We start from the raw sequence: 25,912 nt of genomic DNA, 5'->3' as shown, positions 1-25,912 counted from the left end.
AGTAGAAGAAACCATGTTCAAGATCACTTTAGTGTCAAATAAGGAGGAGTGGCTTAAAAACTTTTAGTACGCAAGATACAATAATTTGAATGTATTAATAGTACACATTTTATAACTATCATAATTATTGATGCTGAGAAAGAAAATATACCATATGATCCAAAACTCATTTAAAACATACAAACACATATATTTTAGAGTTGTGCATAGAGTTAGAAGGAAGTAGGGGGAAATATTAGAAACAACCCTAATTGATGGTGACAATGGATTTAAAATTTAGTTGCATAATTTGTCTGTTTCCAAATTCTCTTTGATATGCATATTTTACCTTTATAGCTGATAAAAGCAGTTTGATGAAAAATTGACTTATATGGTTTCAGAATCCACTCAAGACACAATACCAAATATTTTTAGAAATTTTCTGTCCTGTATGTCTATAATTACTGTTAGGCTCTTTCGTCTATAAACCTCTTTCCATAGTATATTTGTATAAGATGTTTCTGTTAACTATATGTTCTTAATTTTTCTTTTTCTAAAGAACAGAATACTCTGACCCAACTGAAAGCCAAAGAATATAAAATCATTGTCTAGTGCCACATTTTATAATATAATATGTAGACTTTGTAGTACTGTGATGTCCATTTCTTTGTCTACTTAGAGGATTCATTGGCATTGGTAACATTTATATTGGTACCAAGTTTGAGTATATACAATCCAAAATTACTCACTTGGCCAATTTAGCCAATGCCAAGAGCTCTCTCCACCCCACATGACCAACAAAGAGAATAGTATACTTGCTTTGTATACTTCTGTTGACTAGATCACGAATGTGTTTAGTTTTTCTCAAAGTAAAAATAGGTAATACGGGAATATTTTGTCATTGTTTAAAAATAGCTGCCAAAGTCAAGACATGCACTAACCTTCTAAGTTTGCTGGCTCCATATTGTGTTTGAAGGCACACCCCCTCCAAATGTGTGCACTCACCATCTGCTACTGATCCACAGAATAATGCACTCAAGTCTGGTGTTGCTTGGCATAGGCAAAGACAGTCAATGTCCAATCTCATCCAGACATGTGCACCATATCAGGAACCTTATGACACAATCCTTAACATCAAAACAGCACTTTCAGGCCCCACTGCACATCAATCAAATAGGTATGGCAGTCAAGCTGATAGACAGAATCTAAGCCAATCCTAGATACCTACTGTGTCTAGATCTCTCCAGTGTGCCTGCAGCTCACCTTCCATTAAGATGATAGCTTTGGCTTAGGCTTTCATGCCAAAAGAAGTCCATGGAGTCACTCTGGCAAGAAGAAGGGTCTACATCAATGTCAACAACAACTTTCTTGCTGTCGACCCTACCATCTGTCCCCCTGCTCCCCACCTACTTTACTTTATGTGGACCTTGATGAATGAGATTTACTTAGTCCAAGATTCTAGTTTAGCCAACCTCTGCAGATGGGGTCAACATGACTGCCCTCTGGGCCAAACTCCCCAAATGACATAACGGATGGCTTTCCGGCAGAACATCTTTTTGAAAATTTGATATCAGGAAAACATTCATCGCAACCAAGTTTTCAAATTTTGAGTTTATGACAAATGCAGTCTGTTCAATTTCTAGTTAAAATGATTTTTTAATTCTTAGAAAATTTGAATGATAATGATAAATTTTACTTCTATAATATGTGTAAGTGAAATACAACTGATGGATGAAAGTAAAACTTGGGTAGTTTTTCAATTATTTCAATGTAGACTTAAGAAAAAGACGATAAAAATTATCAAAACAGTAACAGCAACACAAAAGTGAAAAAATAGCATTCTGAATTAGATGCAAAAATTGTAGAAGATATTGTATATGCTAAGTGGAATGTAACCATTTACATATCTGTTATCCAGAAGTTATATAACATTAACATAATTCTTGTAGAACAGTAATATTTAATATATGGTAAGCACGAAGAATAGGTTCTGATAAATCACACTTGTATATTAGAAAATATATGAAATGGAATAAATTAATATTTGCTTAAATGTAGTAAATAAAAATTACAATTAGGCTAAGTATAGAACAGTTTCAATTAGGTAATTAAAAATAAACTCACCATGGTCAATTTAATATGTCAAAATTATATGTTTTTTTTTTCTTTCAAGGACAACTAAATGTCTTTCTACAAAGGTCTTCAGGCTCACCCAAAACAAACACAGAACAAATAACTATAACATCTGAAACTTTACACTATATAAGTAAGAAATAATTAAAAGGTAAAAACTTACCATAAACAAGAAAATACATATGACAATATATTCAATACTATAAGGCAATATACAGAACTACCAAAAGTATCTACTATAGTACTTTACACATACTATACATTTACTTAATGTCCATGGAACTGAACAAAATCCAAATGAAAACATTGTTACCACGAGAGTTCACTAGATATAAATCGGATTCTTTCAAAATTATGGGAGAATGGTTCCATTAGATTAATTTAATTGGTTTATCAGTTGCCTTTGAGTTTACAAATCAATATGAGTTCTGAGTGCATCTAAAGAAAATAATTTAGAGAAATCATAGGGTAATAAAAATATATTTTTAATTTGAAATATCTTTAAACTTTCTAGCATTCTTCAGTCAACTAAAATAATGCCATAGAAATTCTACATAAAATCTGAACTTAAAATGTCCTGGCCTAATCATCTGGCTAATCTCAGAGTTTTCCTGAAATATGCTTCTATCCCTTTTTCTATGGGAATTCTCCCACTGATTAACACAGAGAATGAGAATTTGGCCTGTGCTCTATAGGCACCATTGAAATGTGGCCACCTGAGGCATGTAGGGAGGGCATCCAGCTGGCACACCACATGTTGCCCTGGAGTAGTGTACAATGAGAGAGAGATTTTGGCTAAGAATACCTGGGCAATCTCTACAAAGGTCCTGATTATGAAAAGGACTTCGGCATCATCATTGTCTCATGAGTGTAATATGAGCCAAAGAAACTTCTCTTTCTATGTTTATATATTACCAAGAAAAGAAAAAAAAAAGCTCTTATAGGAACAATCAAAGAACTCCATAAAAGAGAAAAATCTGGCTGACTGATACTAGAGCTTGAATATTAACCATGTCAGTGGATAAAATTTTCTAAAACTCTGCATAATTTAAAATTTTTAATATGAACAGAAAGTACAAATCCCCTTAAATAAAGGATGTAAACACATACAACAAAAATTTATGCCACCTATATAGCTGTTGTACTTATTATAGAATAATTATATAATTCATTATTTATATACTACTCACTTAAGAAGTCTGTTGCTTTTATTTTATTTTACACAATTTATAAGAAAGAAAATCCATGCATTTGAACTGTAATTACAATGAAATAATTTTCTCAATTTTGAGTCATTTTCAAAACACCATACGTGATTAAAACACATAATGCACTAGTATTTTTGCCAATTTTTGTTTTTAAACTAAAGCTGTTTTTGAATTACACAAGCAAAGCACAAAATCAGAATTTCAAAACTAGCAAACATATTTAAGGGTAAATTTTAAAATAAACCCACTTGATTCTTTGTTGGATTAACTTGGAGAGCCTGGAGCCTTTTGTGAGATTCCACTGGAGCATGTAGGGTAGCTAGGAAACGATCCTCTGGCCGAGAAGGAGCCACATCCACTGTCTTCACTAAGTTTTGTTTAGAGTTTTCACACTCTTACAGAGTGGCTCTGGTGATATTTACAATACAAGTTTACTTCTGAAGGAATTTATGATGTCCCCAACTGCTAGCAACAATTACAGCTGGGTTTTACATTGTGTTTATATGTTATTTTGCATATAGACTCCAACAACCAATGAAGAGAACATTTGATAGAAAACACATCCTGGAATTGAAGGACAGATTCCATCTATCGATATAACTAGTTAATAGCTTTTTGAAGATAGGGTTTGACAGTAAGGGAAACAAACGTAACAGCTTAAATACACAGTCTCAGCCACTCAAGCTATCTGTCATTCAAAAGTTTTTTTCTTTGTATCACTAATTCAATGTCATATGAACACAGATTCTGACTTTTCAATGAATTTTGATGATAATTTCTTTACATAAAGAAAATACTTAATACTTTTAATTTGTTCTCATGTAGGTCTTTTTGAACTTTCTTAAAACATTTTAATTGTATGCTGAATTTACATTTTTTCCTAAAAGCTTAATCAAATTACAAAGATCACAGTGTCCCTAGGACTAATGAGTCCCAATTTATATTAGAGAAAGCAGACGCTCCAAGAGCTAAAGGTATTGGCAGAAGATCATACTGCAAGGCCAGCGCTGCATTCAGTGTAGTTACGTGAATCCTAATAAAACCACTAAAAAATTACCACTTTGTTTTTTATTAAATTATCATTTTACTTCATTCAAGTTTTTGGCAGGATAGATTTGAAGTGTAAATAGCAAAATAATTTGTCATTAGTTGAATTAGACTTTGTAATTTATAACCAATAAGATTTGGCTTACATCATGTCTTTTTCTTGGGTATTTTAGGATCTTAATTCCCTGATGGCAATGGAAGCTCTAGGAGGCTGGGCAATGCTAATCTTCAATTTATTCCTTCTCTATCTTGCAATAATCCAGGATGCCAAAAGCTAGCCTGTTGGTTGCTGATCATCCCACCTAAATATTGATGCTTCTAAAATGTGTCCTTTGAGATTTTCTTCATTTTAGAATTACAGGCGGAAAGTCACTTCTCTTTGATATACACTGCATGCAATGAGGAATGAGGCAGTCTTACAAAATGCATATATAGGCAATGGTTTTTCACCTCTGCATGCTGCAGAAAATCCCACTGAGTTAAGTAGGGTTCTACCAAGGCCACTTAAACATATTAGCCTATTATGCTCCACATTTCTTTATTGTTCTCGAAAAGCTAATGAAATGTTCCACTGCAGTGTTTATGCTGGAGTACTTTTAAAGGCATTTTCGAAGTGATGTTTCTCTCAGAACTCCAGAAGGGGTTTCCACTTCCTAAAAATATTTAGTAGACCATGCAGAGTCCATGCCGCCTCATTACTGTGACTGTTTAGACTCGCAGCTAATGATGAAATAGACTTAACAGTAGTCACTTACTGTTTCAATGTGGTCTTTAACATCACTGTGAACTGACAAGAATTAGAAAGCCGGCCAGGCAGACATGCTGCACTGTGCTAGTATGTGACCAGGCTTAATGTAGTGTGTATAGTCTAGACATAGAAACACAATGTTGGTTAGTTTTTTGGTCAGAGTACCTGTAAAACTGAATAGTTTCTCCAGAGTCAACTATACTTAGGAAAATAACAATATACCTATTCCTGAAAGTCAAGTTATAAAATCACACATTTCCAATAGCTTATTCTTGTATAGTGTCCGTTTGTTCATCTAAAAGTCAAAGAGGGTGGCCTTCTTGATAGCCATTATCACTTCTAGCACTAGAAATGATATTATATGTATAATATCACTCACTTTATATTCTTAAACAAACAAAACAAATCCCACTACATTGGAGGAATTGTATAGCAGGCAAAGAAATGAAAACGAAGTTCACTAAATTAGCTATATTTTATTACAATTGAAATTAAGACATTGTGCCTTGATTTACCACATATAGTTATCTCATCTCCCAAACATTAGCAATGGTGAAAGGCATAGCTATTAAGACTATTATAACTAAGTCTTAATTATTAAAGCCAAGATTTAAAATGTGGTAATGAACTGAGAATTGACTGGATCACAGACTCCCGCTAAACTACTATGGAGTATGTTTTGTCAAAATGCCAATTCTTGTACAGTAATTCTAAAGCACAAATACACAAAGAGAATGGTTACTTCCTAAAACTAAAGTAAAATAAGTATGCTAAGTAGTTTGGTTATTTTCAAGAAACCAGATCATATACCTAAAAGTCTTTTTAAAAGAGTTATTGATCTGTTTCTGTTGGATAATTCCAAGAATACCTTGTTTTCTTCCCAAATTAGATGAGAACATTCAACACAGACACTGAATTTAATGAATGTCAACAGCTTTCCCCATTATTTTTTAAATTTGATTATATAATACTTCTGTGAACACTAACAGATAAAACTATCAGAACACATAAATCTGAAGCAGAGACTCACAGGAACAGTTTCTAGTAATTCTAGAATATTAATCTGACTGAAGGGTCAGTCACAAGTAAACAGTGTGGCACAGTGTTTCTAGAATAAAGAGAGCTCATTACATAACCATGGATTCATCTTCTGTCTGGAAGCAACCCAGAAAGTAACTTATTCCCTTATACAAGAGTGGAGACAGGGTCAGAGAGGGACTAGTAAGGCACACACTTTCACTCTAAGCATGAAGAATTGTCCAAAATCAGTGAGAATGAGCGTATGTGATCACATTACAGCCTCTTTAATAATGGGGCTATTGTAGCATATGGACACTAAAATGAGCACAAGGAGTCTCTGTTGTGCCTAATACTGGCATTATCCACTTGAACCATCTTGCTAAGTTGCTTAACATTTAGGTACAACAGGGCTTTGCTTCTGTTTGTCTGAAGTGGAGAGATCTAGATCTCTAAGTTCCCTTCCAACAGTGGCACTTTATGTCAACTTGTTTATAAATTCAAGTAATAATTAACCTTGTATCAATTGTTATATAACAGTTACTAATCTAAGTGAATGACATAGTCACAGCTCAAACTAACGTACAGTTAACACAGTCTCTTTATATTCATCTTTCTAAAATACAAGAGTACATATATAATTATATTTACTCATTCTTTACATTTTAGAAGTATTTATCAATGCTCATCAATTATTTATAAAATTCAATTTAATCATTAAATAAATGTATATGGTATACTCTGGTCAAATCTAGAGTTTTGTTATCTAATCCTCACATGGTCATCATCCCCCCAAATCACCTTAATAACCTTGGCCATATTCCTCATATTGGAAATACAAAAATGCTCCTGGCTGTATTATAGCGGACCTCAGAGTACAAATGATTTAAAGACTTCTATCGCTTATGTTCCCTTAACTAGTTCTGAAAACCATTTTAACAGACAATAAAGTTAATTGGCCATCGACTGGTCTTTTATGAGTGAAAACAAAGCCATGAGAACGATGGAACCCAGGTCCTAGCCCTTTCACTCAGAGACACTTTCCAAACTTGCCGCCTTCTCTGGGATCTGCTGATCACTAAGGCCAGACACTAGGAAGCTAGGGTGCACACACTGGAAAATTAAAGGTCATTAGAAAGGGATGGTGAAGGTCAAGAGGAAGTCCCTACGCCTATCACAGAAGTCTCACTAGAGGGTGCTCTTGGGCTTTTATGAGTTCTCCAGTCTTCAAAAATAAAATCAAGTATTGCTTGGAGAACATAGTCTGCCTCAGCATAACTTGGACTCCATTATGGAACCCAGATCTTCTACTTCAACACAGATATAAAGATTTAAAAAAAAACAAACCTTTCACTTGTAATCATCTTGTTCTATGGGTTGTATACATAAGATTTCAGAAGATCTTTGGGGTCTCCAGGTCGACATTCCAATAACACTGAACATATACTCAATATCTCTTTTTACTTTCTTTTTCTTTTTTTTTCATTTACTTATTTATTCATTTTACATACTGATGACATTTTTAACAGCTGTTTTTTAAAAACGATATTAGTTGTCTGTGTGTGCGGATGCTGTGTCCAACAACAACAACAAAAAGGTAGCTGGAGAGATAGCTGTGGGTGCTGGGAACCAAACTTATATTTTTGGTTGTGAGCCTAGCCTTTAATGGCTGAGCCATCTCTCCAGTCCATCAATATTTCTTGACTCTTCTTTACATATAAAATGATTTTATGGTTTTTATATGATATCACAATAAATTTTAAAATCTACTGCTTATGCTAGAATTTGTCTATAGATGTGGTTTTGCAATTTGAATTTTAATATTTATATAAACATTCTAATGATTCCTTCTTTCAATAGAGCATATAATTTCCCAACCTGTATTGAGAAAATAGAAATGGATTATTACTATGTTGTATATTTTTAACATTTATTACATTAGGAAGGACAAAATGGTTTTATCTTTACACATTAAAAATTAGAAATGGCATGTACAAGATCATGATTTCTCTAAAGACCTGAACTAACTAGATGAGTACTTTATCGTTGTGAAATAAGGATTCTCTGCTCTGCATTGCTCTACAATGCTCTGCAATGCTCTACAGTCATTCTGGCACCTGCAAAACCTGTCACACACACTGTCAGATATGGTAGCTTTAGCATCTTTAGGTTTGGCAGTGGAACTCAGAAGACAATTTGGATTACAAAGATTTGCCAGAACTTCCAATTTAGCTAAACTTAACGATTCATTATCCCTTACCTGAATTATGCTCATGAGTTTCTCTTTAAAATCTAGCTGCTTGAATGTTTTTTGACAAAAAATTCAAGGTTATATAGTAGCCATTTATAATGCATGAATCAGTTTAAAATGTCAAATTCTCCATTTGATATCAGATGCATCTGTACTCTACGAATTGTAGTTCCACACTCAGCATCCTCAATGGATTGGAAAAAGTATGAAAAATTCCAAAAGTTTGAATTTTTCTCTAAGCTCTTACAATGCTGTCATTGAGTTACTAAAGACCCTGCTTTATGACACACCATGTAGCTTATGTTTACGAATTCGATACATGGTATTGAGCACACATATATTTAAAGTGTGCTTCATCCAAGTTAGGTATGAATGAGCTTAAACCACGCTATGAAGAATTGGCAAAATTCCCATGGATACTGTGAAATAAAAAGAATCAATGAAAAGACGTAATTATTTTAGTCCTAGATATAATTAATTTGTGGGAGAGGTCATTTCATTTCAAATACATGCAAGTTTCTCCAAACACAGGTCAATGTTTGCTGGATAATGGTAGAAAAGACTCATTTGGTTTGAGTTTGCCCACTTTGATATTCATCTCTATATCACAGTTAAATAAAATGTTTTATAAATTTGCATATCTGAAAAAAAAGGGCTCAAGCTGAGGCAGAGTGACAAGCATTGTTGATTTGGACATGAAAACCTCTTAACTACTCTTAAGTGTTTTTCTATGATTTTTTTTCTTCTAATCTTTTTTTTTTAAACCAGAGTGAAAGAAACAGAAAAGTTTACCTGATTTTATGAATCAGATTAGTAATGATTTTTAGTTAGAGGTGACATATGGAATGTAAATCCCACACAATTAGTTTACAATCAGGAAACAAATGCACAGAAAAAGTTACTCCTCTCTGTACCCTGTGCTGTTAGTAAGCAGTGGGCCTTGTTTAGCTGAGGTCGAGCTCCTAGACTACTGCTCTTTCTACTGCACAGCTTCCCATACTGCTTGGCATTTCATAGGGATTTGTATGGCATGTCATAATTTCATGTTGAGTTCCACTGAAATTTCAGAGAAAGAAGCAAATTGTTTTTCAGTAACTAGATTTTGTATGTGGGCAACACTCCTAGGCTTCAAATATCCCCAGGACAGTCTAGGTCTACTGGCCTATGAGGATGAACACTCATTAAAAATATATGCATCACAAAGTACAATTAATGTTCTTCCTGACAACAGGGGCCTTCTGAGTCTCTGCAGTTACTGCCCTCTGTCATCTTAAATCCAAGAGGCACCCTGTATTTCTCTGAATGTCTTCCCAGCATGAAAGTACTGCTTACCTTGGAGGAACAAGAGTGCAGGTGTATTCTTTGCTTTAAGAACACACACTAAACCAAAATCTGAACTTACAGAACAGATAAATTAGGGGATGATTATTCGCATTATAAAAGGATTCTCCACAGGATGCTTTTAAATCATAAGCTGTTCTACTGCATTTTAAATAAGTTGATTTACAAAGCTTCCTTTATAAGCACTATTCACAATTCAGAGTTCAAGGTCCTTTATCCAAAAGCTGTGAGAGATTGATAGATATAAAGTCCTACTTATTATTACCTCCTAGGCCATGCTTTCTTTTTTATATAAGAAAGTAATTAGCATTATAATCCATATTTGAAAAATTAATGATTTTTATTCTTAAAATGTTTAGTATTCCTATGTGCCCGGCACAGTGCTAAGCATTTTGGAGACTGATATTATTTGCTCTTCCTCACCAGGAACCTAGGAGATTAGTACAATTACCCTAATTATAAGTGAGGAAATTGGAGCTCAGAGAAGTATCAGGTAGCTTTACATTCATGATAATCATATAGGATGCCGTGAAGAGTCACAAGTCAGAACCATATGCAGCTCTGGCTCTTCAATGCTTTATAATATGGCTTAAGATTAAACTTATGCTCTTTAACTGCAGTCTAACAGAGCATAGTTGTGTTCCAATGTACTACCTCAGTACCAAGCTAGCATTACTGTCACTCAAGCAGCCTGACACAAAGACGGAGGTAGCCTACCAAGGACATCTACTCTGATATAGTGGGCTGCAGTACTAGCTCATGTTGGTGTCCTTTTAACCCCACCCTTCAGATCCTAAGTTGCTCGAGGTCACCTAGAATAAGTAATGTTTCAGTTCATCCTAGTTACCTTTTGCTCTTAGTTCCTTCCCCTTATAGGGACATCCAATTATCCCAACTTCGTTTTTTGTCTTCTTTTAATAATGGATTTCCCTGCAGATCACAAGCATTTTATTCATTCTGTATTTCCCCCCAAGATACAGAGAATGTATGCATGCTATTGCCAGGTTATATAACTAAGTACTCACATAAGTGCATAGGATGGAGTATGAGCTCTAGACCCCTCATAAACCCTGGGTTCGAAACCCAGGCCTTTACCAATATAACCAGTTGGGTTATATTTCCCTCCCGAGATTTACTCAGTCTCTCTGTGCTTTAGTTCTGTCTACCAACTCTGATATAAACAGAGTATGGAGTTCTAGAAAACAAGCCTTAAGGAGAATTAGGGAAAGTGCCACATGAATGTTTGTCATTTATATTACTCAAGTAGATGAATGCTTAGTTAAGAAATAATGGCCCAAATCATTATATGAGAGTAACTGTAATTAATGTTAGGAATGAAGAAGTCAAAACTCTATAATGAAAGGCACTGCACACCAGGACCAGGCACTTGTTTCTAGTCCCAGCTTTTTTATAGACTCAGGCAGAAAGTTCCCTGGCTACTTGCTGTATCTACTCTCATCTATTCCATGAAGGTAGGGGCCTATGCCTCTCCTGCTAGAATGAAATGATTGTAGAATTCTAGAATCCCATGATCCAACTCCCCCTAGGCAGGCCCTGTTCAAAGTTCATTGCTAATTATGTGTGAAGCCTGCCATTAATTACCAACTTTTTATCTGAAATTTAATATTGAATCTGTTGAGGTTTCACACATTTTAACTGTATTATTTTCATTAAAGAAGTTAAGTGTCAGGTAGTCTATAGATGTGTCTCATAGGGAAAGAAAAGCTACTGTGATTGCACAGAGGGAAATTTACTGTTAGTTCTGTGATGATAACCCAAAGTCCTATTCTGCCTGATCCACAGAATCCTTCCCTCTGTCACATATGGCCTAATCTATGTCACCATGCTAAACTGATTACAATTTATTGATCAAAAGGTTGTCCCAGCACTCCCCACAAACAATACAGAATATTGCCATTGCTGTTGGTTGTCCTTCATAAGTAGATGATAAGACTACTTCTGAAGGTGCCATACAAACCTCTGGCTGCACACAGAAGTCCATCTATAACTGTGAAATGTTCTCCTTACTGCCTTAGCAATCACAGGGCTATGCATGGTGGCAGCAGAGAAACAAGTCTTAACACTCCACCCTCATTCTATAATACTCATCTGTTAGTCAAGATTTGGCTCCTGGCATAAAAGTGCCATCATTGCTAAGGGAGTAACCATCCATTTTCTAATTGATTTTGAAGCCTATAATCATAGGAGAGAATTCCAATCTCATCTGTGAACCTTCTTTGATAGGGAAGTCATAGCTCTGAGATAGAGGGGCATGCTCTTGCTGTTTTGCTAAATGGTTGTCGAAATACTTTCTTAATATTTATGATTATATTTGTACATTTGTGATACTCTCAAGTTTGATGAGAGACACACGTTTACATTGTATAGCAGTTTTTATAGGGAGTCATAAATAGTCAAAATGCTAAGGATAAGTGACAGTGACAAGTTACCCCAAATGAGACATATGTACCATCTATTTGTCACTCATCACCAGGTTCAGAGAAGAAAAAGGAAAAAGATTATAAAAAAAATAGGGGTGGGAAGAGGTGCTGCAAGTATTGTTTTCTGGATATGGCATAACCATATACTCATGATAGCAGTTTCACAAGCTCAAGTCAAAGTCCCAGCACAGATGAGAGGAGCTCACAGGTTCTAATCTTTGATGAGAAAGTACTGGCAGTTGGCTGGTGCCAGGAAATGGAGAGTCACTTTCTTTTGAGGAATAGCTACTGATAGGTTGCCCATGCATCAACAGACAACCTCCACACTGATGCATCATTAATTGGGCTCACTTTGCTATTAAAAATAAACATTAAAAAAAGAAGGAAGGGACCATGCTGTGGGAGTGTGCAAGCTTCGAGGAGAAAAAGCTGGAGGAGCAGGGGATGGATATGATAAAAAAAAATTTAATTCATCCCGTTTGGACTTTTTTTTCTCAATAAATTCATTCTACTTAAAATTTGCTTCGTACTTTGATATATATGAATATGTATTTTTAGTTACTTTTATTAAAGCTGGCCATGGCAGTGTTTCCCATGTGACTTATTATCCATCTCCAGATTTAACATAGTCATGTGACTGATACCAACACCATGACAGTTATTATTAAATATGTGGCAATTTATTCTAAAAAGTAAATTTACAACAGCCATTGCAAATTCACTAATTACAATTCTTTTAGCATCTTCTAACTAGACATTAGGCATTAGGCACCAGACATTATGCTAAGGTAAAATGACATTATTATGTTCCTATAGGCTATGAAACATTTTTTTAAAAAAAATTCTGTATGTTCAAAGACAGTACTCAAAGAGAATTAAGCATGTACATGCACACACACGTGTGTGGGTGTATGTGTGCTTCTACCAGTGAGGAGGTGAATATATGTGAGGGGGCCAGAGGACAGCTTGGCTGTTGTTCCTTATGTACATTTCTGGACACTAAGTCTTTCATTAGTCTGGAACTCTCTAAGTAAGCGACTTATGTCCCCACATTATAAGTGACAGTATTTTTGGTTCAATATTCTGTTTGATGGTTGACTTACAGAAATCAACTACATAGGCAAAGGGGATTATGACCATTTTAGAACGTGTACAATGTCCTCTCTGTGAGAAGGACTTTGAATGATGGTTAGTTCTCACTCTAGCCTTTGAATTCTATGGAGTACCTTGAGGCACACTGAAAGCTAAGATTTTATCAGGCAGAGCATGCCTGCCAGAACACCAGGTAGGCTGCCAGTAGAACTGTTCCTTCTCTCTGTTCTGCCTCACAGACTCAAAGAGACTAAACAACTATTCACTGAATGAAAAATGAGTAAAGACAGAAACAAAGAAAGAGCTGAATGACTTTTTAGGTTTGAATACATAGCATATCCAAACTTAAGGGATACACTGAAAATAGTGCTAAGCAGAAAGTTCATATCTCTTAAAAAAGTTCATAGTTCTTAAAAAATTCAGAGAAATCTTAACACTAGCAACTTATCAGTGTACTGGAAATCTCTAAAGCAAATAATAAATAAATACATCCAAAAGTAGCAGACGGCAGGAATTAATCAAACTAAGAGCTGAAATCAAAATAAAATAGAAATAAGAAGTACTACAGGTCAATTTCCATCATGAACAAAGATGCAAAAATATTCAATATAATACTTGGAAACTGAATCCAAGATCCCCCAAGATCAAGGAAGCTTCATATAAGAGATGCAGGATGGTTCAACATATGAAAATCAGTAAATGTAAATCATATAAAAACTGAAAGCAAAACACAATATGATCATTTCATTAGATATACAGAAAGCTTTTGACAAAACCCCAAATCTCTTCATGAGAAAAGTCTGGATACATAAGGGACATAATAAAGGAATTTTATAGTGAGCCTATACACAACATAAAATGAAGTGAAGAGAAATTCAAAGCAATTCCACTAAAATCAGGAACAGGACAAGGCTATCCATTCACTTCCTCCCTATCTAGTCAATATAGTACTAAAGCTTTAGCTAGAGCAGTAAGACAACTAAAGGAGATAAAGAGGTTAATAATTGGAAAGAGTCAAAGAATCATTATTGGCAGATGATTTGATAGTATGCATAAGTGAACCTAAAGCTTCTGCCAGGGACTTCTATAGCTGATAAACATCTTCCGCAAAGTGGCTGGATACAAGATTAATAATAGTTATAAAACCAATAGCCCTCCTATATACAAATGACAAGCAGGCTGATAAATCAGGAATACAACACCTTTCAAAATAACCTCAAATAATGTAAAATGTCTCTAACTATGCAAGCAAAAGATGTATGATAAAAACTTCAAGTCTTTGAAGAGGAAACTGAAGAAAATATTAAAAAATAGAAAGATTTCCCATGTTCATGGATAAGTAGGATCATCACAGGAAAGATGGCCATCCTACCAAATGCAAGCTACAGATTCACTGGATTCCCCACCAGTATTCAAACACAATTCTCTACAGTTATGCAAAGGCAATTCTCAACTTTATATGTAAAAGCCAAAACTCAAGATAGCCAAAACCATCTTGAACAATGAAAGAACTGCTGGAAGCATCTCCATCCCTGACTTCAAGTTATACTACAGAAGTATAGTCATAAAAACCACATGGTATTAGCATAAAAACAGACATTTCAATAAATGGAATTGAATTAAAGATATAAACATAAATCCACACACTTACGGACATCTGATTTTTCATCTTAAAATATCTAGAAATATGCACTGGAAAAAGCCAGCATCTTTATGGTGAAACTGGATGTCTACAGGTAGAAGAACACAAACTCTAATTGTAACTTTTATTTGCCTGATGTAATTGTAGTCTCACCGTCTTACTGCTGAATAGGCTCACCCTTTCTAGTCCTTTATGAACTCTTAACTAGTTGGTGTAACTCAGATGTTCTAGCTCATACTCCTCTCCAAGCTGACTGATTCAATTTGGGTTCTCTCAGCTCCTCACTGAATTTCTTTGCGTGGTCTCAAGCTAACTCTGGCAACTTGCTGTAACCTTCTGGCTCCTTTGCATTCTCTGGCTTCAACTGCCTCTGCTGACTTGCATCAAACTGCATGAATTCACAAAGGTTCCTCAACGCCACTACACTAACTAAACTGACTCCCAATGGACTCACTCTCCCTGAGCTGCTCTTAAATAAATTCTCTTTCTTGTCTTGGTATCTGATTCCTGTCAATCAGTTCTCTGATTCGTCACTTTGTCCCTCAATTAGAAGTCACTTTCAAACATGGCGGCTTCCTTCTACTAACTAATTTCACTTTAAAGCTGTGTGCTATGGGTATGTCTGTATTCCAGCCAGAGGGATTAAAGGTGTGTGTCTTGTCTGCACATTCCATCCAGATCACACAGAATCACACAGACCTAGGTCTTTGGATATAATCCCGTGCCAAAGCAGCCATGCAGGATATTAAGTGAGAGGCTGCAATTCCACAGTCACAACTCTGATCCATAATTGTTGCTATCTGAAAGAATTACAGGGATGAAAATGGAGAAGATCCTGAAGAAAAGAAGGTCCAGCGACAGGCCCAAAGTAGGATCCAGCTCAAGGGGAGGTCCAAAGGCCTGACACTATTACTGAGGGTATGGAGTATTCACAAAAAGGGACTTAGCATGACTGTACCCCAGAAGACCCAACAAGCAGCTGAAAGAGTCAGATGCAGATATTTGCACCCAACCAATGGACAGAAGAGAAGCAGCTGACCCCTGGTTGAAATAGGGAAAAGCTGAAAGAAGCTGAGGAGAAGGGCAAACCTGTAGGAGGACCAGCAGTCTCAATTAATCTGGACCCCTGAGATCTCTCAAACACTGGATCACCAAACAGAGAGCATACACCAGCTGATATGAGGCTCCCAACACACAAACAGTAGAAGACTGCCAGGTCTGTGTTTATTCAGAGATGATACACATAACCTTCAAGAGAATAGAGGCCCCAGGGAGTTTGGAGGTCAAGCGGCATGGGGGGTGGAGACAGGGGGTGGGGAGAACGTATGGGATGTGGAACAGTTGAGAGTGGGTGGGGGGAGAAATAAAATATGGAGTATAAAAAATTAATTAATTTTTTAAAAAGTCCTTTACAAAAAATGGATCTATATGTACTAAATTCAGTCCACGTGGATCAAAAAGTCAAGATTAAACTAGATGCACTGAACCTGATAGAAGAGAATGTGTGAACACATTGACACAGGAGATAAGTTGGCTTTCTGAACAAAATACTAATAACACTGGTATTAAGATTCACAATTAATAAATAATACTTCATGAAACTGAAAAGCTTTTTTTAAGGCAAAGGACACTGCCATTTGGACAAAATAGCAGACTACAGAATTGGAACAGATTTTTAGCCAACTCCACATTCAGAGGGCTAATAATCCAAATATATAAAGAACTCAAAAATATTAAAAATCCAATTAAAAATGTGGTACAGAGAATTCTCAATAAGGGAATTCAAAATTGCGGAGAAACAGAAATGTTCAACATCCCTATCCATCAAGGAAATGCAAATAAAAACTTCTTTGAGATTTTTACCTTACACCAGACAGAATGGCTAACATCAATAACAAAAGTGACAGCTCATGCTTGTGAGGATGTGGAATGAGAGAACAAACACTCCTTTACTGCTGCTGGGAGTACAGATCTGTACAGCCACTATGAGAATCAATATGGCAGTTGCTCAGAAAGTTGAGAAATGATTTGGCTGAAGACCCCAGCATACAGCTCTGGGGCATATACTCTAAAGAAGGTCCATTCTACCACAAGGACACCTGCACACCCATATTCATAGCAGCTTTACTCATAATAGCCAGAAACTGGAAAAAGCCTAGGTGCAGTTCAGTAGAAGAATTGGCAAAGAAAATGGGCTATATTTATATAATGGGCTATTACTCATTAATTAAAAACAGATACCAACAAATTATCAGGCTAATGGATGAAGCTAGAAAAACTCACCCTGAGTAAGGTAACTGAGATACAGAAAGACAAATATAGTAGGCACTCACTGGTATGTGGTTATCATAAAGTAAATGGTAACCAAGATACAACCTGTAGACCCAGAGAGTATATAAAGAGTAGGCATCTAGTGGGGATGCATGGAACCCTGTGAGAGCAGAAAATAGAATACATCTTAGGGTGGACTGGGGGAGTGTGGGAATGGGAGCAGTTGTGCGCACGTGCGTGTCGTGCGTGTGTGGTGTGTGTGTGTGTGTGTGTGTGTGTGTGTGTGTGTGTGTGTGTGTGTGTTGCAGTGGGATGGTGTGGAGAGAGAGTGTATGGAAAGATACACCTGGAATTGTTGGGTTATCAGCTTATTTTTATAGGACTCTTGACAGGGAGAACAAGTGGGTGTCTCACTCTTTTTTTTTTTAATTTATTTATTTTTATTACGTATTTTCCTCAATTACATTTCCAATGCTATCCCAAAAGTCCCCCATACCCCCCCCCACTTCCCTACCCACCCATTCCCATTCTTTTGGCCCTGGCATTCCCCTGTATTGGGGCATATAAAGTTTGCAAGTCCAATGGGCATCTCTTTCCAGTGATGGCCGACTAGGCCATCTTTAGATACATATGCAGCTAGAGACAAGAGCTCCGGGGTACTGGTTAGTTCATCATGTTGTTCCAACTATAGGGTTGCAGATCCCTTTAGCTCCTTGGGTACTTTCTCTAGCTTCTCCATTGGGAGCCCTGTGATCCATCCAATAGCTGACAGTGAGCATCCACTTCTGTGTTTGTTTGGCCCCGGCATAGTTTCACAAGAGAGAGCTATATCTGGGTCCTTTCAGCAAAATCTTGCTAGTGTATGCGTTTGGAAGCTGATTATGGGATGGATCCCTGGATATGGCAGTCTCTAGATGGTCCATCCTTTCATCACAGCTCCAAACTTTGTCTCTGTAACTCCTTCCATGGGTGTTTTGTTCCCACTTCTAAGAAGGGGCANAGTGTCCACACTTTGGTCTTCATTCTTCTTGAGTTTCATGCGTTTATCTTATGTCTACTTTTAGGACTCCTTTTCGTCCATCGGATTGCCATGTCCAACTTCAATACAATAAATTTTGGACCATCTTATTATATTTCGTGTTTGGTTGTTATCTCTTAGAAGCCTATTGTTTCCTTTCTTTCTTTTTTTTCTAATGAGGGACTGAATGGACTGTATCTGCAGAGGAGGGCAGGTAGGAAGGAACTATAATAAATATATATAAGAAAAGAATCTGTTTTCGTATAGATGTAAACTTTATATTCTAAAAGGTAGGAATCACAGAAATTCAGAGACAAGAGAAAGTTGGGGATTCCTGGTGTCTATCTTTGTTTTCTGTAAGATCCCAGAGTGCTATATATTTTGTTTCAAGGACAAATTGGAATATAAATAATATATAATATATATATAGATTTGCTAAAATATCAGTACAATGTAACTCAGGTCTCCTGATACTAACATTGCTGTGGCAGCTTTGTTTTGCTAATGTTTGCATTATAATTCTAGCTGTGTTGCAGCAAATGCACTGCACAAATGGAAGTCACTTTAGACATATTACATTATATATGCACAGCCATCCTTCAAAATGGACGGGTGGAGCTGTTTAGAAACAGAATTTATCAAGCATTCAATAGAGGATGAATTCACTATTTTAATCTCATTCTAACATTTCCCAAATTTTCCAATAGTTCACTGAATGGGGTCACAGAATCTCATAGATGGGTATTGTTAACCTGAGCTTACAGACTGAAAACAGAAGGACCCCAAAATTTGAAATGAATTGTACATGGTCACCAATTTTAGTTAGTAGTACATGAACTCACACCTTCATTATTGGAATCCCAATGTTCTTTCAATTATTATCAGAGCAACCTTGCTAAAGGATATGTTAGAATGTACTAATGTATGGAGGATGAAGGAACCTGTAATCTTATATGTCATCACCAAAGAAAAACAAACAAAGCCACTGAAATACATCACCTACTAACAGTTTGGTAATATAGATTGAATATTTTAAATCCCAAACATTGCATATTTTAAGTGTGGTGGGATAGGCCATGTATGTGAATGGGACTTATGTGTGTGGTGTATACACACCAGTATGGCAGCACAGAGGTTGAGACCCGGTTTCTTCCTGAACTGGAAGCAGGAAGTTTTAGTCTGGCTGGTTAGCCAGTGAGCTCCAGACATCTGCCTGTCCCTACCCACCTCCACCTCCACCTCCATGCAGGGGTTTCCAGCATATGCAGACATGTCCTGCTTTGTATGTGGGGGCTGGGTGTTAGAACTCGGGTCCTCATGCTTTTAGAGAAAAAAAATGTTCTTACTGCAACTTTTCACCCACTGTATTTTACATATGGAAAAGTTAATGGTGATAGCTCCATATTTCAGTACTTCAGAACCTGTAACTTTTCAAATTGTATAAGAAATTCTCAATGTTAACTTTTAACCTGTGAAGAAGGAAATGTTTAACAAAACCAGAGGTAAGCCCTTCCACCATGGACATTATATAAGGCTGTCTATTATAAAGTACACAAAGATGCCTGGAATTCAGCTGCTGTCAGAAATAATAATAAATGTCTGTGTAGGGTCAATCTCTTCGAAAAAATCAAACCCCCACCATTAGGAAGAATTTTAAATTATTTTCTTTTTAGGCAAATGTAATAAACAACATGGAGATTGCCAGCAGAGTGGGTTTTCACTGGGAGTAATAAAGTGTACAACTCTTTTCAGGCTCTGTCTTTTCCCTCTGTGTCTATTCACTGTTCTCTAGCCCCAGCCCTTCTTGCCTCACCTCTGTTCTCTTGCTGATGCTTCTGGAATGCGACACATTACCCAGCAGCCTGGACTCTGACATTACCTAGATTAAGCCTAGATCTGGCCAGGGCTTGAGTCCTATCCTTTGTCTGCAGACAGAATTTCATTGAACAGATCTGGATTTCCTGTCACATTGAATAACAAGCTTAGACTGTTTACTACTATGTGTGATGTTTCCTTAGTAAACACTTCCAGCGAAAATAGCCCCTTTATAGGCTCACCTTGTTTTCCCATCTTTCTCTAAAGTCACACTGGAAGATGGGTTCTGTGGTGACCTCAAACACCCAGCACTAGTCAAAGAATGATTAGGCCACGTTATAAAGAACACTGAGAGCACTGATATTTAAGAACACTTCGCTAGTTCCTTCTCTACTATTTACTTATGGGGTGGCTGGTGTTAAAGCTAAAGTTGGTCCCATTGCTGGCACTGTGTTAGGAGGACAGGAAGAGACTGTGTAAGGCTGATTTTCTCCAACTTCTACATTCCAAGAAATTAAATGAAATGGGAAGCTTTGTTTTGCTTTAAATGTGCCTTCCAGTACTGACCAAAGCATGTAAATGTATCTTTACAATCTACAACTTGCTCTCCCAGGAACAGCTTTTATAGATTTAGATATTTGTCATAAAGTATTCTATTTATTTCCCAGCAGCTGGTGTCAAAAAAGTTGTTGTTGTGTTTTTTTTAATATTCCTTTTAAATAAATAAAATCTGTTTTCATATTGTGTAAAATTAGTTTTGCCTGCTGTGAGTTTGTGGCATTATGAAGTGATCATTTCTTCCCATGAATTATTTAAAATGAGGATATCAAAATCTGACGGAACAATACAATGAACTATACACAATACAATTTAATTTTATAATACATGAGTTCATACAAGTATCTCACAAAGCACAGCGGTTGCAGTTTGTCCCATTGCTGGCATCAGAATTTAGCAGATCCAATCTCAGCTATGTACTTTCTCATACCTTGGTATCTAAATATACCAGTGGGCCACAGAATCATTTATATTTGGTGTCCACAGACATCCAGTAATGGTTATATTCTTTATGACACAGCATCTGCCAGCTGTTTGTGTCCCCATCAAGCAGTGTTGATATTAATTGCCTTTCCCTTGGCTCCTCTGACCCTTCCATCATGTGGAAAGAGTGAATGTATCTATGTAACCATACTTACAAAGATATTTTTACTGTAGAGCTCACAGAAGTGTAATAAAAATTCTCACTATGCTTATAGAACTTGCTTCAGAGCTGCCACAAACTGTTAAGGTGGGTAAGGTGGCATGAATGAATGAACCACTAATGAATAAGGAAAAGCATGGTAAGAAGATGTAACAAATACTGAATCAGGGGGAGACCAAGGGTTAGCCTGTATTTGATACGTACACTTTAATAAAGCATAATGAAAATGCTACCTTGATTTTTTTCCCTCAGAGTACTTTACAGCACTATATAAGAAAAATTATGTCTGATTAACTCAAATGTATTGGTAGAGTCAGTGTATAATATTTCAGCATTCAAATAGCCTTTGAAAAAATTTTACACCACATACATCCCCTCCCAAAAAAAAAGAACTCATAAAAAACATATTATGGGATATCACAGGTGGTTCGTCAAAGAAAGAAACTAGCTTACAACATATAATAGAGGTTAATGAGCACATTCCTAGTAAGTTCTGCGTATTGTAGAATAACAGACACCTAACAAGACTTGGAATCCTACAGCAACAATCTCACTACTAACTCTCACAATCAAGCTTTCCTACCTATACCTCTTCTAAAAGGCACTGCCATCCTCCCAGTCACTCAGACAAAGTCCAAGGGCTCTTTTGTGTCACACTCAACATTGGTGCTCTTCTCAACAAGCCCTATTAACCCAAGTCTAAGCCACATTCCCAAACCAGTCATCTCTGCCATCACCAATTCACATCACAATTACATTCTTGCCAGCTTCCTGTTTCCACTGTTGCCTTTTGTAATCTGGTATCAAAGCAGAAGCTAGAGTAATCTTAAAAACCAGGGCACATTATATTGTTCCCTTGCATGAAATAATACAGTGAGTTCATGTTGTAATAAGAATGAAATTCAAATCAAAATCATTAAGAATAATGTCTCCATCATCTCTGCTACCTGATCTCCAGTCACTTTTTCTTTGGAAACTTGGCTCCTTTTGTTTTGTCCCCCAAACAATTTAAACTTATTACTGCCTATATTTAGACTCTAATTATTATTGTCCCTGCTTGGCTGTCCATTTCCTAGATCTTCACATGGCTAATCTCTTCCCACTTTCTAAGATCTAATAAAACCTCTACGTAGCAGTCTTTTGTTCTCAGACCATGATATACAAAACGTACTCACGGTGTTCCATCCCGCCTCAGTTACCCCTGTGAAGTCAGTACTAGTGCCGTCCTATTGTACATCTTGTGTATTTATGTCTCTGTATCTTGTCTTCATTTGAGGGTAAGCTATAAGAGGATGTATATATCTCTTGGATGAACTGCTACATCCATATTCTAGTACTGTGTAATAATTTATCCACAAATATAGTAGATTAAAAAATGGATATGTAGTAGGCTAGAGTTTCTTTGGGGGTCGGGAATATAGATGCAGAGTGCAAGTTCCTCATGAGATTGTGATCAAGCCTGCCAAATATGAGTTCTCACCTGATATTCTATTTGAGTGAGGAAGTCATTTCCAAATTTAGTCACTAACTTTTCACAAACCTTAATCTCTTCTTTCCAGGATGACCTCATTATAAGAGTATTTATGTGTCTTTCTCTGTCTAACTTTATCCAGGAGCTACTCTTGCGTGAGTCCAACTCGACCAGCAAGAAAGACGCTGCAACAGGATCCTTCTGCACACGTTTATTGGGAGAGCTTGATTGTAGAGGCGAAAAGACCCTGAGCCCAGCCCTGGTGCTGCTTTATATAGGCCTAGGAGAGGCGTGTCTCACACCCGGATTGTGTTTTGCTTGGTTGATGCTTACTACCTCATTTGCATTCNTNCATCTGATTGGTTACTTTCTCTCTCTTCTGATTGGTCAATTTCTCTCTCTTCTGATTGGTCAATTTCTCTCTCTTCTGATTGGTCAATTTTGGTCAATTCTCAAAACCTCATCTTGGCAAAAAACTTTCCTACCTATGTATGCGTGGTGGCCAGCAGAAGCCTGTGCCACTCTGCAATGGCACATGTGGCTTCCCACAAGCTACCATGATAAAGACCATAGTTATTTAAAAATACATTCTTTTTATTAATACCCTGGTTTTTGTTATTGTATCTGTCAGAAGTGAGACATTACCATTAGGCAATAATAAAAGAATGATAATTATATATGAAGGTACACAGACAAAGATATGTCACCTTAAAAGATGACTATCTATTGCAACTGTTAATCTATACACAAAATATTTTCTAGCATTTAGTAAACAGGCTAACAGTAAAGAATTTTCACTGATTAATATTCTATAGTAACATTCCAAAATTTAGTATTCTTTTCCAAAGGCCAAGGAAAATATCTAATCAATATATTTTCACTAAAACAGAGACATGGAAGCCAAAAAACCTATTAAGTGAGCTCACACAGGGTAAGCAGAGAGAGAGGAGCAGTGCAGTCTCAGCTTCTTCACTATTAAGAGCACCATATGAGTAACTATCACAGCTCATTAAGGCCTTTCATCCAGGGCATCAAGAAACATAGGTAGCAAACAAATGTTAACAATTACGGTTACTTTTGTGTGTTTCTTTTGTTTTTTCTTTTATTGAAAATGGATTTTTGTCATACACTGTATTCTGATTAGTGCCCCTTCCGCTGTTCTTAGTCCTCTCTCTCTCCTCCTCCCATCTATAATAACCCCTTCCTGACTCCCATTAGAAAAAAAAAATAGGTTTCTAAAGCATAACATTAAAATACAATAAAATAAAACAAAACCAAAGTAATCATAATAGGATAAAACCAACCAACCAACCAACCAACCAACCAACCAACCAACCAACCAATCAACCAACAGAAAGAGAAAAGCCCAAGAAAAGACATGAGACATATTTATCCCCACACTTAGAAACTCCATAAAACATATAAAACCAGAGCTATAATATACATGCAAAGCCTGTAGGTTAAAAACAGATGAATAAAAAGAAAAAGAAAAAAGCCCCAACAAAACATTATGAGACAAGGAAGCTCCAAACATTGGCTGAGTTTGGTTTTGATGAGCCATCTACTCATAGAAGTGTGATCTACAACCAGTCCTCACAGAGAGCATGGGACCTCAAACTACTCACCTCTAAGAGATATCTACATCCAATCCCTCAATGTTCAGGGCCTACTCTGGAAGAGAAGGCAGAGAGAGTATAAAAGCCAGAGGGGGATGGAGGACACCTAGAAAACAAGGCCTTCTAAACACAGCAGAACCAAAGCACATATGAAGTCACAGTGACTGAGGCAGTGTGCCCAGGGCCTGCATGGGTCTATACCAGATAAAGCCTGAAAACTGAAAGGCCAACTGGACACAGGCCCTCTCCCTAACTCAGAAGCTACCTCCATTGAGAACCACTTACAAATCAAAATGTAATTTAATCTAAGAGAGTCTCACTGGGAAAACTCCTCCTCCTAGTGAGACAAATGCATGAAAATGCAAATGATGTACATTATATAAGAAAACAAGGCAAATCACATTGTTTAGGTTGATGGTATTTAATATGCCAGATCCAATTCAAAATGGAACCTATAAATTACTCGATTTCCTAATCACACTAACTTAATATGAACCTTTAACCAAAAAGACTAATAAAATTTTGAGATTCATCTGCTGTACTGAGAACAAACTGGAAAGGTCTGTGTATTATCAGTAAATTTTTCAGCTCTAAATGAGTAGGATAATACATTCCTACTCTTTGCAATGCATATAGGTCTAAATAAAAAGGGAGGGTAAGACTTGGAATTGGGAAAGCCACAATACAACTGCATTTAGGCTCTCTGAAAGTTTAAAGAAGGTCAGACAAGGATCCTAGGCTCAGGGTAAAGTAATTAGAGAATTATTCATAAAATCCTAAAATATTAACATCACACACAAAAACTACACATCCACAAAGAACCAACAGGGACAGGGAAGGATGCATGTTTGAAAGGCAACAAAGATTAATCAGTTAAGAAATTCATAGGAGATATACCAAAATAGACTATGGCAAACGTGGGGACTGCTTCATGTAGAAACAGGGGTATCATTAAACCAACTTATTGAGGTCTTTGTTTACTACCAAATAGGCAAGTGAGTCTCAAATTTAATAAAGCTACTCTAACCCTATGATTAGAATTCCTAATAAGATGTTACTATTCATGTCTTACTAATGACAGAGGAGCATCAGGATTTTACTGCTGGCCATAACAACAATAGTATTAATCTATCATTTGGATCTTTCTGTTTCTATTTATCCATGTACCTACCTACCTAATTTCCATCATTTCTCACAAAAATTTACTTTCCTGTACTGTATCTATTAAATATTCCAAAGGCATGCCCACAGTATAGGAATTTCTCAAATTACTTCATAGAATATTTAGTGTAGAATATAGGATTGAATCGCTAAAGAAGCAATGCTCAAATCATAACCTAATCAGAATCTGTGGCTCTGTTCACATTTTTTAAAAGTGCCTTTTTCTTAGTGCTGATTCATCAGATGTTAACTTTCTGCTCCAGGAGATGGCCCAAGTTGGTCTCCAGCTCCCACATGATGGCTCAAATGCATCTGCAACTCCAAGGGACTTGAAGTTACAGGCAATGGGAAGTTCCAGGGATGGGAAGCCTTCTTTCTTTGTCCTCTCCAGACTCCAGGTACGCATACTATATATATATATATATATATATATATATATATATATATATATATATATATA

General features: G+C 36.4%; 1 protein-coding gene across 9 annotated transcripts in view; it reads right to left on the bottom strand.

Annotated features, from left to right (window-relative positions):
- Zbtb20 (zinc finger and BTB domain containing 20) overlaps positions 1-25,912 on the bottom strand; it is a 751,404-nt gene that overhangs the window by 466,148 nt on the left and 259,344 nt on the right. The gene's annotated exons all lie outside the window — the stretch shown is intronic.

Source organism: Mus caroli, chromosome 16, assembly GCF_900094665.2.
Source record: "Mus caroli chromosome 16, CAROLI_EIJ_v1.1, whole genome shotgun sequence".
NCBI lineage: Eukaryota > Metazoa > Chordata > Mammalia > Rodentia > Muridae > Mus > Mus caroli.
The sequence above is the reverse complement of the archived record's forward strand: the minus strand, read 5'-3'. Positions and strand labels throughout refer to the sequence as shown.